The sequence below is a fragment of the Oncorhynchus gorbuscha genome, linkage group LG20 (genome assembly GCF_021184085.1).
Source record: "Oncorhynchus gorbuscha isolate QuinsamMale2020 ecotype Even-year linkage group LG20, OgorEven_v1.0, whole genome shotgun sequence".
NCBI lineage: Eukaryota > Metazoa > Chordata > Actinopteri > Salmoniformes > Salmonidae > Oncorhynchus > Oncorhynchus gorbuscha.
In genome coordinates, this window is record NC_060192.1 from 34,220,885 (window position 1) to 34,236,969 (window position 16,085).

The 16,085-nt window shown below is 41.1% G+C and overlaps 1 pseudogene; it reads left to right on the forward strand.

Moving 5' to 3' along the window:
- Nucleotides 1-4,799: 4,799 nt before the first annotated feature.
- Nucleotides 4,800-16,085, forward strand: part of LOC124006949 — a 36,633-nt pseudogene continuing 25,347 nt past the window's right edge.

Here is a 16,085-nt window from a genome sequence, read left to right on the forward strand (position 1 = left end):
TAAACGTAGGTTTAGGCCTAATCAATAGTTGAGCTTTGTGTGCCGGGGGACCACAGAGAGCCGTCTGGCTCATCCTTATATATGGGATGAGGCTGGTTGTGTTCAAATCCGACCTGGATAAAAATACTATTTGGAATAATTTAAAATACTTTTATCTGGTCTTGATTGAGCTTGCCTGGCACAATGGAACAAATGGTTTAGTCACAAGGAGTGAAAGTCTGCCTATCTAACCGTTCACGTGACTATGCATATTAGCTGGAGGCACCGCACACATGGTACATATCCAGTCTTATGATCTTCCCCCTGTTATTGTTCATGGACATACTGACTCATGGTGCATGGTTATACACATCTAGTGTCCTGTAGACCTACATACTACCGTACACAGCAATCTTGTCAACTACTGCCATTCACCTATATACTGACAGGTCTCGTCTCTCTATCAGTACTAGCCTAGTTAGTCATCATAACAAATTTGCCCGAAGAAAGACGGGTCACATATCTATCAGCCTAACCAACGTTTCTGACCAAGTTAACATGTCACTAATGGCTAATTGGGCTTTATGTTGTAATCATCTTTTATATATATATATGAGACGAGGCTGCTTGTTAAAATCAGACCTGGATTCAAATACTATTTGGAATAATTTCAAATAAAATTGATCTGGGCTCTAAATTTGACTGAGTATCACAGCGAGATGAAACAACGATTGCTGAAATCGCTAGACTGTCCCCTTTTCAATATGCTTTTATCCCAGGTTGGGTTCAGTCACTCAGAGGGAGAGAGAATTTATTATTTTTTGGGTTGGACCTGAAAATGTGACGTGTCACTCCTAAAGTGCCTTGTACACCAAAATATCAGTAGGGACCATTCCAGAACCACTCAAAGTCCCTAAATAGGGGATTTAACATCTAAGAGGTTTTTAAAATAAATTTCAAAGTCGATCACTTGTCATTGTTCTTTACTGTAGTAATGTTAGAGATTTGCCATGCAATGCAGCTGAAGTAATTTAGTTCAGGGATTAATGAAAGTAAATACAATCCTTAATTATTTTTAAAACCTTTTTATTTAACTAGGCATGTCAGTTAAGAACAAATTCATATTTACATTGACGGCCTACCAGAAGGCAAATGCCTCCTGCGGTAGCCCAGCCTCACATCCAATTCGCACATATATGTACAAAATGTATTTCAGCAGATTTCGTGTGTTTTTGTGCAGTTTGTGCAGTTGCTGAACTGCTGTATTTAAAGCACCACTCCCTTCTGCCCAGTTTCCCTGATGTTGCCACGGCAATTGTTGGTGTTTCATACTGGAGAGGGAATGCAAAACAACGACGCTGGACAGAGTGGAATCAGGTGTATCAAAAAGGCTGTTTATTGGTCAAAGATATCTTGTCCCGCAGTTTTACGTGCACGGATCTAGTTCATATAACCCGATAAGGAGTCAGGTGAAAAAGAGACCTTATTCAAAGGTTACATTCATTGTTATACATATAATAAAGTAGGTGGAGTCTTGTCGTTTTGGTCCTCTGACTGGTCACAAAGAGTTGGAGGCGGACCTTGCTCTAGCCAGTGCGGGCCCCCTTGGTGCACAGCAAAGTCCTTTGCTCTTGGCACCTGACCAGTAGGGTGGGTAGAGTGTGTGTACAGTGCTTCATGAAATGTGTGTGTGTCAAGGAAACGTGGATATTGGTAATGTCTGCTTTAGGCTCAGGTGTTTCCTGTTTTTGCAGGAGTGCATGCAGGGTTCAATGTCAGCGAGATAGCTTGGCACTTCTAAGCTCGTTAGTGTTGCAGGATGCTCTTTGTAGTTTTACAGGAGAGTAATATTTGCGTGATGGCAGCTGTGTGTCCTTTGGATAATCATGTTATTGCACACAGGCTCTAGACTTGACTGAAGACACTGGGCCCTGAGTTATCTGAGGGCATCCGGTTTAACCAGAGCTTTGGTCTGCTAGTAACGCTTTATATTAGATTATTTATATAACACAATCAAGTTGTTTTTGACCGTCCCTGTCACTGTTGCTTCTGAGGAGAGATTAGGGCTCTATTCCAACCGCTTTGCGAAAGGCCGATTTTCCACCGTGAAATTTAAAGGCGATGTTCCTGCTTTAGCGGAGACTGCCTTCACCGTAAACTGCATGTTGGCTCAATCGGAAAGTATCTTGCAAATTGTTCGGGTAACCATTTGGTTACCTGTTTAGGAGTCTTATGGCTTGGGGGTAAAAACTGTTGAGAAGCCTTTTTGTCCTAGACTTGGCACTCCAGGACCGCTTGCCATGCGGTAGTAGAGAGAACAGTCTAATGACTGGGGTGGCTGGGGTCTTTGACCATTTTTAGGTGCTTTCGCTGCGCCTGGTTGTTTATGGTTGGTTATGTTTCCACTTGCCGCTAAGGAAATGCATTTCATGTTCAAGCATTCTTATTGGTTGGTTCAATTCCCATGACATTAAGGCGTGTTGTTATTGGCCCCGCTTGCAGAAAGGGGGAGATCGAAGGTCAGGTCTCCCCAGTATGAAAATGTGATGCAAGGGATAGGTCACGTTCTGAATACTGTATTCTATGTTTATATTTTACAATGTGTACAAGTTTGCTGTACATTGCTGATTTATACATGTGTGGGTATATGGTACATTTTAGGGATTGAGGGGCTTTCTGGGATGTGCTTTGGTATATGATTGCTGTATATAAGTGTGTTAGCTAGCATGCACCGACGTAGTGGTCACAAACTCACTGCTAACACAGTTTTCATGCTACAGATTTGACCATCGACAGCCATCAACATAATTAATCCCTGCACAATTTAACGTGCTGTTTCCGATTTAACTACAGATAATAAATAATGCTCAACCACTGGCTGGGGTGATTTCTTTGAACAAAAAACACAGGCTGACGGTATCTCTAGGCTATCAAATGGCGCGCTATCTTTATATCTTGACGGTAAAATAAGCAAGGAGATAGACCAGATGCTTTTCACCTTGCTGTGGAGAAACCTTGCCCATTACATTACATTAGGAAAACTGTTATAATGAACACATGAGTATGGTGGGCTGAATTATCTGGACTTTACTACCTCAAATAATACTTTTAAGATCAATTGGATAAAACAATTACTAAGACGACACTTCTATGTGGAATTTGATTCCTCATGTCTTCTCTACTTTCGGTGGCCTTAACTTCCTGTTGTTTTGCAATTATAATATTGACACATTTCCAGTGAAACTTTCTGCTTTTCATCAGCAGGTTCTTGTCATGGTCCTTTAATTGATAAGCATATTTTTTTCTCCACACAGATATTATATATGGAATAATCGAGATATTGTATAAAAAATAATTATTTGTTTTTAGAATATTGGTTCTGAAATAATATCCTATTGGTGAGCCAACTTGTAAATGCAGAGTTTTTTAAAACTTAGTTATAAGGAATTCTTATCACTTTGCCAGGTCCTTGTAACACCTAAAGATTTTGCAATCGTTTTAGATGCCATTCCCTCAGGTGTTGCTTTATCATTCAGGAACCTGACCCTCAGACCCTACCTTCCATTAACCCTGTGGACTCGTCAGTAAGAAAGATTTGTTTCTCTTTTGGTCCATTCAACAACAGAGCGATACGACATCCTGCTGAAACAAGGTTTGTATCTATGTCATGCCTTATTGGAATGTATTTATTGATAATATCTGTTGGAAAAAGGTTTGGATGTTGCCACACACATACCTACTTGTTAACAAGTGTCCTTTTAAAATCGTTCATAAATATTATCCTGCCAACCACTATATGAAGAAGTTTAAGGAAAACTAACTCAAATTGTACATTTTGTAATGACCACCCAGAAACGGTGTTGCATCTTTTTTGGCATTGTATTCATGTAAGGAAACTGTGGCAAGACTCAGTAGATTTAATTGAACACGTTTATGACGATTTTACACTATTGTGGGGAGATGTACTGTTTGGATTCTTTACCTATGATCGAAATATGCTGAAAATGTATGTAATTAATTTCATTATTCTTTTGGCCAAATTTCGCATTCACAAATGTAAATTTACAAACAAAACACCACAGTCTTTCCTTACAAAAATAAATTGAACTATTTTAGGACAAATACTAACAAAAGAGCTGTTAGAATAAAACGTGTATGTATGGTCCTTGTGTAATGTGATATTGTACCCCCTAGCCCAATTGTCCTCTGTATATTTGATATATATATATCTATATAAAATATTTGTTAATATTTATTATTTAAGTTTTTTTTTTTAAAAGCGACGAGGAAGGAATTATTTTGTTCGGAAATTCGTCACACATTCAATCTGCGATGACTGTTTTCAGCCATCGGTAGCTTGTGGGCTCTATGTGCTACAGTCAATGAGTGCATGCCTACTTATATTAAATATAATGTATGATAGCTAGCAAATTAATTAGCTAACTGACGTCAGCCTGCCTAGCTGGAACTTCTAATGAAGTTTACATGTTTTATTTATACAATTTCCAAAAGATAACCAAACAATTGCTTTTTACGTAGTAGCAACATTTACATTTATTTGCATTCGTTTTTACTTACACTTGTATGTTGACTTCTCCATTGATGTAGTTAAGTTTTCGCGGACTTTTCTTATGGGGAGTTTCAGGCCTCTGAGTGAACATAATTGTACACTCGCAAAGCCCGACTAAACTCGGGCCGAGGGGCTTACGTTGCAAACTTCTCTTGCTTGGCTCATCATTTGAACCTCCAAGATGGTGACGGGGATTCCCCAAGGGCATAAGGCGAGGGTAAGTGGACGAGGTTGTCTTTTAAGTGTTTGGACCGTAAGCATAGGACCGCACGATAGGCTCTATAACGACATTCTATCCTTTTGCACACGCCTTTCAATTAACTGAATGGTGTGAGAGTTGAGGAATATGGTGGAACCTTCCTCCAGCCATGCTTGCACTAATCCAATGCATAACGGGGCGTGAACAAGTGCACACTCCTGGAGACCGTGGGAGCTCAATGGAAATATAGAGTTTGTAGAAAGTGAGGTATAGATAGCTATATGCACCTTATACTATACAGACAACTGGGACCAGGTGATTCTCATGAGCATCAGTACAAATGATACTAAGTGAGTACAAATTTAATTGAAAAATAAATATTTAATGTCCTTACATGTAGATAAGTTAGTGAAGACAAGTTTAATGAGTGAGTGTTTATTTAATTGAATGTATTTTATTAAATCTATATTACATTCATGTATTGAGGTCAGTGAATAGGCTATTTCAGAAATCCATGTCTGTTAACCCTATTGTCTGCTAATTAGGTATCAATAACACGTATAATATTATTAAATGTATATAATATGTACATAATACAATTTAGATATTAAACAATAAAATAGATTTCAGGTTTGGTGCAAATAGGAACCATCTGGGTGTAAACCCTTCAATGAGCTACACCTGGGCGTATAGCCTATTCTACGCTTAGTAGGGATCAGGCGTAGGGTGATACGCACAGAAAATAATAGCAATCTATATTTTCAAAAGTATTTAAGTATTGTGTTAATAATTCACAACCTCCGGGGCTTTTCGAGTTGCCTAAACGCAAATCAACAGTAAAATAATACACTTGATATATGCTACATATGGCATGCTAAATGTGTCTGATCAGTGATGCATTAGCAAACGAATAGATTGGCTACCTCGTACTTCCACTTATTTGCCCAGTCAGAGATCAAATAACGAAATATACCGACGGAGACTGATTCAGTTAAACAAAATCACATTGATTGATGATTAGACAGGTGAAGGGCTTTTGGTCGGGATAGGCTACTACGTGAGAAGGGCAAAATAATCCACACTTGTAACAGCCTGGTAAAGGTCGCTGGCAAGCAACCATGATTATGAAGCATCAAATCTCACGAACGTGCATTGTTTACACCAGATTTAGCCACGACCAGAGTCATACAGTGAGTTCCAAAAGTATTGGGACTGTAGATAGGTTTCCATCCAATTGGCAACATATTTTCATACAAATATTCTAAATTCCGCATACGTTTGTTGTTCTTGCCATTATACCACTAGTGGTGTGTTTCCACCAAATGGACTTGTTGCGGATATAAATCGGTGCTTGATGACGTGGCACACAACATGTAGCCTACAGAATAAGAATCTTAAATTCAATGGGTTTCCGTCGCATTTGCATTTCTATTGAATTCAGTAGCAAATGTGCCCATGGGTGGGTTATCTTCGTTCTTAGTAGCCTCCACCATTTCTCATTCGTTGGTTTAGTTATTATTTCCGGTGTTCCTGCATTTGCGGGTGAATTCTGTTGCGCCTCAATTGGGGAATCGCTGTGGTTGAAATGTAACTAATGACCGCAAGCCCCAGTATTTTATTAGCTAGGTGGCTTGTACACAATTGTTACCGATGATACTGTATATACCTACTCGTACTACAGAAGCATGCATTCTATTTTGCCAAGTTCTCTCTGTGTTAATCCGTTCCCCCAAATATAGCAGGTAACTTGTGTCTATGTCGATGTTGTTGAGTTCTTCTTGCCTAGTTAAATAAAGATAAAATAAATTAGAACATTTAAAATATATACTTTGACTTATTTCAGGTAACCCCAAGATGCTTGATTCACTACACCTGCTTTTGAATAACTTTCCAGTCGTTTTTGCTTTACATTTTGACTTTTGAACGTCTGTTTATTGGACATATATATTAGCTTCTGCTAGCAAGGAAAATGGCGGAGAATAACAGCCTGATGATGACCCAGTTCTAAAGGAGATTTTCAAAATTAACAAAAATCTAGAAGAGAAAGTTGCGAAAGTGGGCTGAAATACAAAAGTGGACACTCGACAAACGCCGAAAAAGAGGATATCAACATTGAAGGACAAGAATACCCGCCTAAATGAAACTTGACAAAATTGAAATCCACATAAAGACAGTGGATTGTGTGAAAGACATTTTACGCAACCTATTTTAGGACACACCAGAGAGAACACAACGGACACTGCGCCCAGTACCAGCCCCACGCAACCCCCGATTGTCCTCAGTAAATTCTTACCATACACTGACAGGGAGATGGTCCGGCTCAGAGGAAATTAATTTAGGACTTTTCACTGGAAAGGGACAAAGGTGGAGTTTTTCCCCTGACTTTTCCAATGAGGTTCAGGACAAGAGTAGTGCATTCACGGAGGTGAGACATGTGCATGAAACGGGGACTGAAATACTCCTTGCCAATACCCTGCCGTTCTGGATTACTGTGAGGTTCACTACATCGATTCAGAGACCCAAAGAAGTGTGTCGCGGACAGCAATGAGGCCAAACAATCTGAGTAGTGTGGTGGGCTATGGAGGATCCACATGATGGCGGTGATCACGGATAGACCATTTCTCTAAGCTAATAGAACTTCCTATGTTGTGAGTAACAGTCTCACTGAGTGTTTATGCTACAAATGTTGCCTACAATTTATCTTTCTGGTTTACAGTTAATATCATTATCGTCCTAGATTGAGCAGATTTATAGTCCAAGTTTATCATTCTGTTTTCACTTTTATAACCGCAATAGTTGGTCAATATAGGCCTCAACAGGTGTGTTCGTGCCATGCGTGATGGGCACAACCCAAAGTGTTACTCTGGTATAAGTCATAATAATGATGACAAACTGTCTCCCTTTGGTGTTTGTTCTCTGCGTATATTCCTGCTTTGTGGAATTACAGTTCATGAGAAAAGGTAATCTCTTCTCTTTACGAGTATAATGATCAGCCTGTCTTTGTTTGACGTTGTAGGTGTGTCCAAACTGGTTTGGAAGACATCAAAGTTTTTTAAATAACATAAGAAATCATGTAGTAACCAAAACAGTGTTAAACAAATCAAAATGTTTTTGAGATTATTCAAAGTAGAAAACCTTTGTCTTGATGAAATCTTTATCTCCTGTCATTCTTTCAACCAGCTTGATGAGGTAGTCACTTGGAATGCATTTCAATTAACAGACGTGCCTTGTTAGTTTGTGGAATTTCTTTCCTTCTTAATGCACCAATCATTTGTGTTGTGACAAGGAAGGGTTGGTGTACAGAAGATGGCCCTATTTGGTAGGAGACAAAATCCATATTATGACAAGAACAGCTCAAATAAGCAAAGAGAAATGACAGTCCATTATTTTAGACATGATGGTCAGTCAATGTGGAAAATGTCAAGAACTTTGAAAGTTTCTTCAAGTACAGACGCAAAAACCGTCAAGCGCTATGAAGAAACTGGTTCTCACGAGGACCGCCACAGGAAAGGAAGACCCAGAGTTACCTCTGCTGCAGAGGATACGTTCATTAGAGTTACCAGCCTCAGAAATTGAAACTCAAATGAATGCTTCACAGAGTTAAAGTAACAGACACATCTCAACATCAACTGTTCAGAGGAGACTGGTTTTTGCTTAATAATGGCGCAGAAGGACACCGTTGCCGTTTTTACGATCCCGAAACTAATTATGCTAATGTGTACGTTTTTTTTCTTTTTCCCCACGTTATTTGTAACTCATTTTGTACATAATGTTTCTGCCACCGTGTTTTATGACCAAAAAGAATATCAGGGCAGCGATTACTCACCCCGTACTGGAGGAATTCTTCATCAACGAGTCGGACGGGAAGGATTTACTCCAGACACATGACCAGGCCCTCATCCCCGTCATTCGTAGGCGGAAAAGACGGTGGCACGGTGAACGACGGTCCGGGTGCCTTGTAAGGAAGGATCTGTCGCCGAGAGGGTAATCTACCTTTACCATCGGTCCTATTAGCCAACTTACAATTAATCAATAATTAAATAGACGAACTACAAGCACATAAATCCTACCAACGGGACATTAAAAACTGTAATATCTTATGTTTCACAGAGTCGTGGCTGAACGACGACATGCTTAACATACAGTTGGCGGGTTTTTACGCCTTTTCGGCAGGATAGAACAGCTGCCTCTTGTAATACATGGTGGCGGTCTATGTATATTTGTAAACAACAACTGGTGCATGAAATCAAAGGATGTCTCGAGGTTTTGCTCACCTGAGGTAGAGTATCTCATAATAACCTGTAGACCACACTATTTACCAAGAGAGTTTACATCTATATTTTTCGTAGCTGTCTATATACCACAGCAGACCGACGCTGGCACTAAGACTGCACTCAACTAGCTGTATAAGGCCATAAGCAAACAGGAAAACGTTAATCCAGAGGTGGCGCTCCTAGCGGCCGGGGACTTTAATGCAGGAAAACTCAAATCAGTTTTACCTAATTTCTATCAGCATTTTAAATGTGCAACCAGAGTGGAATAAAACTCTAGACCCCCTTTACTCCACACATAGAGATGTGTACAAAGCTCTCCCTCGCCCTCCATTTGGCAAATCTGACCATAATTATATTCTCCTGATTCCTGCTTACAAGCGAAAGCAGGAAGCACTAGTGACTCGGTCAATAAGAAAGTCGTCAGATGAAGCAGATGCGAAGCTACAGGACTGTTTTGCTAGTACAGACTGGAAAATGTTCCGGGCTCAACACTGCCCTTTCTCACCTGGACAAAAGGAACACCTATGTGAGAATGCTATTCATTGACTACAGGCTCAGTGTTCAACACCATAGTGCCCTCAAAGCTCATCACTAAGCTAAGGACCCTGGGACTGAACACCTCCCTCTGTAACTGGATCCTGGACTTTCTGACAGGCCGCCCCCAGGTGGTAAGGGTAGGTAACAACACATCCGCCACGCTGATCCTCAACACGGGGGCCCCTCAGGGGTGCATTCTCAGTCCCATCCTGTACTCCCTGTTCACTCATGACTGCATGGCCAGGCACGACTCCAACACCATCAAGTTTGCCGATGACAGTGGTAGGCCTAATCACCGAGAACAATGACACAGCCTATAGGGAGGAGGTCAGAGACCAGGTTGTGTGGTGCCAGGACAACAACCTCTCCCTCAACGTGATCAAGACAAAGGAGATGATTGTTGACTACAGGACAAGGAGTACTGAGCACGCCCCTATTCTCATCAGGCTGTAGTGGAAAAGATTGAGAGCTTCAAGTTCCTTGGCGTCTACATCACCAACAAACTATCATGGTCCAAACACACCAAAACAAAACCAAGACTGTCGTGAAGAAGGAACGACAAAGGCTATTCCCCCTCAAAAGGTTCTACAGTTGCACCATCGAGAGCATCCTGATTGGTTGCATCACTGCCTGGTATGGCAACTGCTCGTCCTCCGACCTTAAGGCATTACAGAGGCCAGTACATCACTGGGGCCAAGCTTCCTGCCATGCAGAACCTCTATCAGGCTGTATCAGAGGAAGGCCCTAAAATTGTCAGACTCCAGCCACCCTGGTCATAGACTGTTCTCTCTGCTACCGCACGGCAAGCGGTACCGGAGCACCAAGTCGAGGTCCAAAAGGCTTCTAAACAGCTTCTACCCACAAGCTATCAGACTCCTGAACAGCTAATCAAAGGGCTACCCAAACCCCTCTTACGCTGCTGCTACTCTCTGTTTATCATCTATGCATAGTCACTTTAACTCTACCTACATGTACATATTAACTCAACTAACCGATGCCCCCGCACATTGACTCTACCGGTATCCCGTGTATATAGCCTCACTTTTTATTTTACTGCTGCTGTTTAAATTATTTGTTACTTTTATTTTCAAATATTTTCTTATCTATTTTTTACTTAATAAAAAAAAATACATCTTAACTTCTAAAAGCATTGTTGGTTAAGGGCTTGTAAGCATTTCACTGTAAGGTCTACACTTGTGACAAATACATTTTGATTTGACTGCGTGAATTAGACTTTCATTTAAAAAAATATATATATATTTTATTTCACCTTTATTTAACCAGGTAAGCCAGTGGAGAACAAGTTCCTATTTACAACTTTGACCTGAGCAAGATAAAGCAAAGCAGTGCGACAAAAACGAGAGCACAGAGTCACACATAAAGGATCGGTAGGATGGTCAGTTTTACGAGGGTATGTTTGGCAACATGAGTGAAGAAGGCTTTGTTGCGAAATAGGAAGCCGATTCTAGATTTAATTTTGGATTGGAGATGCTTAACGTGAGTCTGGAAGGAGAGTTTACAGTCTAACCAGACACCTAGGTATTTGTAGCTGTCCACATATTCTAAGTCAGAACCGTCCAGAGTAGTGATGTTAGGCGGGCGGGAGGGTGCAGGCCTTCCTAAACCAGGATTCAGACACGGCTAGGACATCCAGGTTGGCGGATTGTGCTAAAGCGGTGAATAAAGCAAACTTAGGTAGGAGGCTTCTAACGTTAACCTCTCTGAAATCGTTCAGGACATGAGTGTCCCACCTCGCCAACAGCCAGTGAAATTGCAGGGCGCCAAATTCAAACAACAGAAATCTCATAATTCCTCAAACATACAAGAATTATACAGCATTTTAAAGACAAACTTCTTGTTAATCCAGCCACAGTGTCCAATTTCAAAAAGGCTCTACCGTGAAACCACACCATGCGATTATGTTTGGTTTTCTGTGGCTAAGTGCTGACCATACAGCCATTTTCCAACCAAGGAGAGGTGTCAGAAATAGCGTTAAAATTAATCACCTTTGATCTTCATCTGATGGCACTCACAGGTCTCCATGTTAGACAATAAATGTTATTTTTGTTCGATAAAGTTAATCTTGGTGACCCTGTCAGTGATTTATATAGAATAAGGCACACTTAACTAGCATGGCTACCACAGCATTCTGCAGCGATACACCATCCCATCTGGTTTGCGCTTAGTGGGATGTTCATTTGTTTTTCAAACAGGACAATGACCCAACACACCTCAAGGCTTTAAGGGCTATTTGACCAAGAAGGAGGGTGATGGAGTGCTCAATCAGATGACCTAGCCTCCACAATCACCCCACCTCAACCCAATTTATACTGTTTGGGATGAGTTGGGCTGCAAAGTGAAGGAAAAGCAGACAACAAGTGCTCAGCATATGTGGGAACTCCGTCAAGACTGTTGGAAAAGCATTCCAGGTGAAGCTGGTTGAGAGAATGCCAAGAGTGTGCAAAGCTGTCATCAAAGCAAAGGGAAGCTAAGGGAGACTAAGAATCTCAAATCTAAAATATATTGTGATTTCTTTAACCCTTTTTGGGTTACTACTTGATTCCATATGTGTTATTTCATAGTTTTGATGTCTTCACTATTATTGCACAATGTATAACATACAAACAAATGAAGAAAAACCCTTGAATGAGTAGGTGTGTCCAAACTCTTGACTGGTACTGTAAGTATTCAGACCTTTTGCTATAAGACTTTCAAAATTGAGCTCAGGTGCATCCTGTTTCCATTGATCATCCTTGATGTTTCTGCAACTTGATTGGTGTCCACCTGTGGTAAATTCAATTGATTGGATATGAAACACACCTGTCTATAAAATGTTCCACCGTTGACAGTGCCTGTCAGAGAAAAAACAAGTCATGTTGCAAAGGAATTGTCCGTAGAGCTCTGTGACAGGATCTGGGGAAGGGTACCAAAATATTTCTGCTGCATTGAAGGTCCCCAAGAACACAGTGGCCTCCATAATTCTTAAATGGAAGAAGTTTGGAACCACCAAGACTCTTCCTAGAGCTGGCTGCCTGGGCCAAACCGATCAATCGGGGGAGAAGGTCCTTGGTCAGGGAGGTGACCATGAACCCAATGGTCACTCTGACAGAGCTCCAGAGTGCCTCTGTGGAGATGGGAGAAACTTCCATCAGGACAACCATATCTGCAGCACGCCACCAATCAGGCCTTTATGGTAGAGTGGCAAGACTGAAGCCACTTCTCAGTAAAAGGCACATGACCGCCCACATAGTTTGCCAAAAGGCACCTAAAACATTATCTGGTCGGATGAAAACAAGATTGAACTCTTTGGCCTAAATGCCAAGTGTCACGTGGAGTACACCAGGCACCACTCATCAACTGGCCAATACCATCCCTGCTTTGAAGCATGGTGGTGGCAGCATCATGCTATGGGGGTGTTTTTCAGCGGCAGGGACTGGGAGACTATTCAGGATCGAGGGAAAGTTGACCGGAGAAAAGTACAGAGAGATCCGTGATAATCTGCTCCAGAGTGCTCATGACCTCAGTCTGGGGCAAAGGTTCACCTTCCAACAACAACAACTTCCTAAGCACACAGCCAGGACAATGCAGATGTGGCTTCAGGACAAGTCTCTGAATGTCCTTGAGTGGCCCAGCGGGGCCCGGACTTGAACCTTATCAAACATCTCTGGAGAGACCTGAAAATAGCTGTGCAGCGATGCTCCCCATCTAACCTGGCAGAGCTTGAGAGGATCTACAGAGAAGAATGGGAGAAACTCTCCAAATACAGGTGTGCCAAGCTTGTAGCGTCATGGGGCCCCCGAGTGGCGCAGCGGTCTAAGGCACTGCCTCTCAGTGTTAAGAGGCGGCACTTCAGACACCCTGGTTCGAATCCAGGCTGCATCACATCCGGTAGTTAGTGTGAGTCCCATAGGGACAATTGGCCCAGCATTGTCCGGGATTGGCTGGTGTAGGCTGTCTTCGTAAATAAGAATTGGTACTTAACTGACTTGCCTAGTTAAATAAAGGTTACATAAAACAAATAGGAAATACCCAAGACGACTTGAGGTTGTAATTGCTGCCAAAGGTGCTTCAACAAAGTACTGAGTAAAGGGTCTGAATTTGTATGTAAATGTGATATTTCAGTTTTATAAATCAAATAAATTGCAAACATTTAGAAAAACCTGCTTTTGCTTTGTCAATATGGGGTATTGTGTGTAGATTGATGAGGAGGAAAAATGAAGGCTAAGTAAATTTGAGAAATGTCAATGGGTCTGAATACTTTCCGAATGCACTGTATCTGTTGCGTTCTATCACTGAGTTGTAAAAGCAAGCAGAGCAGGAACTGGCTATTTAGATGACAGATGTAACTGGCAAAATAAATGCTGTTTAACTGAACAATGAATTTAGAGTATATTCAGTGCTGAGCTAGTATTGTAACTGACATGTAACATTAATGTTTCATCCACTCTCGACTGTGGTGAATGATGTGGAGATCATCTGTTCACCTACTCCGCATCTCACAAAGACAGGGTGGTTGCAAGCAAAAAATCTCAAATTTGGACTCATCAGACCAAAGGACAGAGTTTCACCGGTCTTAAAGTAATAATGGACTGTCGTTTCTCTTTGCTTATTTGAGCTGTTCTTGCTATAATATGGACTTGGTCTTTTACCAAATAGGGCTATCTTCTGTATACCACCCCTACCTTGTCACAACACAACTGATTGGCTGAAATGCATTAATAAGAAAATAAATTCCACCAATTCACTTTTAAAGCTGCAAAGCTATCATCTAGGCAAAGGGTGGCTGCTTTGAAAAATTTAAAATGATGTGTTTATAGTTGATGTCTTCACTATTATTCTACAATGTAGGACATATTAAAAATAAAGCTCTGGAATGAGTAGGTGTGTCCAAACTTTGACTGGTACTGTAGTTACAGTACTTCTTATTTAGCAGAAATTAATTTTCCTTCATCTCATATTGTTGGTTGTTAATGACAGTATGTTTTTCTTCTTCTCCAGAGCGTGAACACTGGTTACTTGCTTTAGTAATCGCTGGGGGAATGGTTCTCTGCTGGTAATGACATTTGAGAAGCTGTAGCCTACATTTCAACTTTTTAAAAGTTTTTATTGTCATCACTATTGTTTCATTTTTTAAATTCTCCTCAAAGGCTTGTCTTCTCACACTGCACATCTGTCTCTCTCAAGTAAGAAAACATGTATTACAATGCTGGATGAATGCTGTACTGTAAGGTGTTGCTAACGCTGGGTGGATGCTGTGCTGTAAGGTGTTGCTAAAGCTGGGTGGATGCTGTGCTGTAAGGTGTTGCTAACGCTGGGTGGATGCTGTGCTGTAAGGTGTTGCTAACGCTGGGTGGATGCTGTGCTGTAAGGTGTGGTTAAAGCTGGGTGGATGCTGTACTGTAAGGTGTGGCTAAAGCTGGGTGGATGCTGTGCTGATGCTGTACTGTAAGGTGTGGTTAAAGCTGGGTGGATGCTGTACTGTAAGGTGTGGCTAAAGCTGGGTGGATGCTGTACTGATGCTGTACTGTAAGCTTGATGTAGTCATGGCATGCTATGAATATGGGACCAAATACATAACTTTATACTGCTTAAATACACAAGTGAATTTGTCCCAATATTTTTTTTCTTAAAGACTATGTACAAACAGTCTTTAAAGGGGAATGGAAACACTATGATATAGAACGCCGGCTGACTGTAAGTGTACATCGCCATATTGGCATTGTTGCGTCACTGGCAGGAGAGAGCATTTTGGAACACCACAAAATGGCTGAATTTACAGAGTAGCTCCAAGTCTGAGAATGAATTTATTACAGAGAATGAAATAATTGTTAGTTAGGGAGCCAATAAACCTACTGAAGCCGTTCATGTTTGAGCCGATCGTTTCCCCAGATCAGAGTTCGTTCTCGTAGCAGTCACAACACAGATATGCCGCATGAAACACCTCAGCTAGAGTTGGCATAGGTAAACACAAAATGGTGTGAGTGGGGATACTGCCAGGTAATGGCTAGAGTATGAGTGTGTGTGCTGGATAGAGATGGTAGCGATACAGTGCAACATCTCAGTGGATGGTGGCTGTAATTACATCCAGTCAGAGGTTCCTGTCAGTCTGTCTTGCGATGTATTTATTGTGTTACTAATCCTTATGAAGGACTTCCTGGCAGAAGAGGTTACACAACCAGTCAGCAGACGATATGCCAGTTAAATAATTGGTGAAAATTGTATTGTTTGGACTAGTAACCGAAAGGTTGCTAGATTGAATCCCCGAGCTGACAGTGTACAAATCTGTCGTTCTGTCCCTGAACAAGGCAGTTAACACACTGTTCCCAGGCCCTAGGAATGTATTTATAACGAGCACGCCCCATTATTGTTTAAAATGAGATTTCATTAATCATGATGCTGTCTGCGATTCCAACTGCGTAAATGTGTTACCAAAGTGCCAAACAGCGCTGACGATAAACATCTTTATATGATATATATTATGTACAAACATAACCATCTTTATATGATGTGTGTGTGTGTATATATA